Source organism: Oryx dammah, unplaced genomic scaffold (assembly GCF_014754425.2).
Source record: "Oryx dammah isolate SB20612 unplaced genomic scaffold, SCBI_Odam_1.1 HiC_scaffold_15, whole genome shotgun sequence".
In the NCBI taxonomy this organism is placed as follows: domain Eukaryota; kingdom Metazoa; phylum Chordata; class Mammalia; order Artiodactyla; family Bovidae; genus Oryx; species Oryx dammah.
This window is the reverse complement of record NW_024070199.1, coordinates 44,142,130-44,145,342: the sequence shown is the minus strand read 5'-3', so window position 1 is coordinate 44,145,342 and position 3,213 is coordinate 44,142,130. Positions and strand designations below refer to the sequence as shown.

The 3,213-nt window shown below is 62.9% G+C and overlaps 1 protein-coding gene across 4 annotated transcripts in view; it reads left to right on the top strand.

Annotated features, from left to right (window-relative positions):
• The first annotated feature begins 2,593 nt into the window (after window positions 1–2,593).
• KMT5B (lysine methyltransferase 5B) overlaps window positions 2,594–3,213 on the top strand; it is a 57,880-nt gene continuing 57,260 nt past the window's right edge. For 2 of the 4 annotated variants that reach the window (XM_040255236.1, XM_040255239.1), the window contains exon 1: window positions 2,701–2,964. The gene's annotated coding sequence lies outside the window, so the exon portion shown is untranslated. Of the gene's footprint in view, window positions 2,965–3,213 lie in introns of all 4 variants that reach the window. The other 2 variants (XM_040255237.1, XM_040255238.1) reach the window with 2 other exon arrangements.

The following is a 3,213-nucleotide window of genomic DNA, read 5'->3' as shown; positions in this document are numbered from 1 at the left end:
GCCCTTCTGGGGGGACTGGAACAGATTCCGTGACAGGGGTGGGGTGCCCAGGTCAGCTGCGGGCTGGGCTGGCACTCCTGGGCTTCCGGGGCTGGCCCAGGCTCCTTCCGCCAACTCAGTCTTTCTTTAGAGTTGTTAATATCTTTCCGTCTGTCCAGGATTGCTGGGGCCCCACCGCCTCTGTGGCTTAGCACCTCCACTCGGGGCATCCAGCGGTTTCACGGTGTAAATGCTGGTGGCTCCTGTCACGTGGGGGGCTGGGCAGGTGCCTGGCCACACTACTTCCTGTCCCCCACCCCCCTCCTCTGCCAGCTGGCAGGAGGCAGCCTCCAGCTGGCCACGCTCACTGTGGGGAAGTCGAATTTCCAGTCTCCCCCAAGCAAAGCTGCTCTGGGCTGTGGCCTCTGGCCAGCTCAGAGAGCTCCGGCCCACCCTGAGGGCCTCTCAGTGCAGGCTGGAAGAGCAGCCAGCAGCACAGGGGGGACAGGGAGGGGGTGGGGGGTGGAGACAGGCTCAGAAGTGGGGAGCTGGAGGGACTTGTGTCTGGGGTCACTCATTTGCCTCCCCTGCTCCCTGCAAGTCACCGCCCGGAAAACTTGGGCTGGCGCTGGGCCGGAAGCGAATGGAGCCAGCGTCTTGGGAGTCTGGGGACTTGTCAGGGTCCGGATTTGGGTGTCAGCCGCAGGGGGCGCCGTCGGGATGGACTCTGGAAAGCTTCGAGTGGGGAAGACAGGGATGTTCGGGGCTGTGAAGGGCTGCCCGGGCATGGCTGGACTTGGGGCCTGGGCACCGAGACCCAGGGGGACCCACACAGGACTGTGGTGTCCCCTGGGCACCCAGGGAGGAGACAGGGTGGCAACGGCAGTCTCGGTGGGGTGCGATTTGAGGATTTGGAGCCAAGCACTATGAAAATAATCGGAAAGTTTAGCCGTAAATCAGAAGCTAATGAAACTGAAGCAATCATTCATTAGTTGTGCTAGCAGAGAGGAACGTGGCAGCTTCTGATGTCAGAGACGCCCGAAAGCTTTCAGAGTGAAAGAGCAGAGCATGCAGGGTCCTCAGCCGATCGGCTTCACCGGAGGGGTGGTGAGACCCCGCACAGCCCCATCCCCTCCCAATGGGCTTCCCCAGGAGGCTAGGTGAGGGCAGTGGGAGGAGCGCTGGTGTTTAAGATCTAGTCACGCCTCCACCTCTGTTAGATTCCTGTCCTCAGCCAATCACTGTGCCTCAATTTCGCATCTGTGAAAGGGGATAATAAGCGCTATGTCTGCCACTCAAGGTCAAGAGGGAGAGAAAATCAAGTAAGCAGTCGTGTTGGTGGTGGCTGTTTGGTGGACCACAGACTTTGTGGTCATCGACACTGTCCACGGAAGCCACTTTTCTGGCATGCCTACTCTGTGCCAGGCCCTGGGAATGGCAGGAAACCAAGGAAGGCCCGGGGCTCTTCCTGGACTAGAAGGATCCGCCTGCTCAGCCTGCCTCCTCTCTGCAGGACCGAGCTGGGCTCTTTACCACCTCCTCCCTCACTCCGGCCCCAGGGCTTCTGCACTTCTCGGGCTCACCTTTCTCAACCACTCCCTTTTCCTTCCATACCCATGTCCACTCTTCCGGGTGGCGGAGACGTTTAGGCAACCAATACCGTGCCATCTGCCCGCTTGTGGCAACCTCAACTTCTTGGCCTCTGCGCTTTTTATCAGGATAAGGGCTCTGCTTCAAGCCCTGACTGACTTTGGAGGTCGCCTCACCTCTTGATGCCTCAGTCTCCCTACGTATAAAGTGGGATAAAACGGTCCCCACCTCCTGGGAGTCGTTGTAAACCAGATAGAGCACCAAAGCTTGAGAATGGTGCCTGGTATCCAGGAAAAGATGTTCCTCTCAGGATTGCTATTTTGCAGCCATTATCATCAACCTCGCAGGCAGGATCCAGAGGGCGAGGCAGCGCGCCCGGCCCGTGGGAGCCTCTCAACAACTTCCCGGCCAGCCTGAGACCCAGGAGGGGGCCCGCATCCTTGGGTACCGGCATTGCCCAACGAGAGAGTGAATCGGCAAAACCCGTTTCTCCGAAAACCCGACGCACAGTAGGTGCTCAAGAAATGGCCGGCTGATGCTAGGAAGCTAGTGGTCGGTTGTTGCAGGCTCACGTCCCGCTTCCTCCCACACGAGGCGGTGGAACTCGGGCTGCCCACACGGTCTTGAAGGGTGTTATCTGCTCCCAAGGACACCCACTCCCACAACAAAGAGGCTCGCCTCCACGGGGGCCACCTCGTTTCGGCGCACCCGGGAGGCGCAGCGGGCGAGAAGCCTGCCCGTCCCCCACCGCTGACCCCCGTCCCGGCTCAGAAGCGGTCCCCGGCGGGTGCTGCTACGCCAGGGGCTGAGGGTTGGAAAGCAGCCTCGCGAGACCCCGAGCGCACGGAGAGACCTAAAGCCCAGGTAGCGCCCGAGGGGCGCGCGGCGACGCCGCCTCCAGCCGCGATTTAAAGGGCAGCGAGAGGCGGAGGGATCCTTTCCGACAGCTCAATACGAATCCCTCCGCTGCGAGCGAAGCGAAGCGAAGCGACGACTGGCCTGGTCCTCTCAAAATTCGCTTTTTTGTTCCTCCGCCGCGGGAAGCAGCCGGCGGGGGAACTCATTTCTTTCTCGGGTTTCTCCGCCTCCCCCACCCCCACCCAACCCCCAGTCCCGTAAAAGCAACAGAGGCGGCCGAAGAGGCGCGAGCTGAAGTGGTGTCCCTCCGCTCGGCCGAGGGTACTCCTTTTCGTGTCCTTCCACCGTTCCCGGGCGGCGTCCGAGCGGCTCACCGGGGGCGGCGACGCGTCTGCGGCGCGGACGGCGAGGCTCCGGGGCTATGAGGTGAGGGCGCCCGGGCACCGGAGACGGCACGCGCGGCGCCAGGACCCGGGGCGCGGAGTCGCCAGGCCAACGGCTGCCTCCGGGATTCCCTGAGGCCGCGCGCGAGGCGAGGTGAGGCCCGCGGCGCGGGGGCGCGGGGGGCGCGGCGCGGTGGGGGCGGGGGGCTCCGGCCTCGGCTGGGACTCATTTCCCGACAGCGGATGGAGCGGGCGGTGCTGCGGCGGGGGCCGCCATCTTGGATTTTACTCTTCCCATTTTTCTGTGGAATTATTTTTGGTGATTAATTTTCTTGGGGGACGAGGAAGTGTCGCTGGGCAGAGCGGGGCCCCCCCCCAGCGGCGCAGCGGCGGGGCGGCGGGG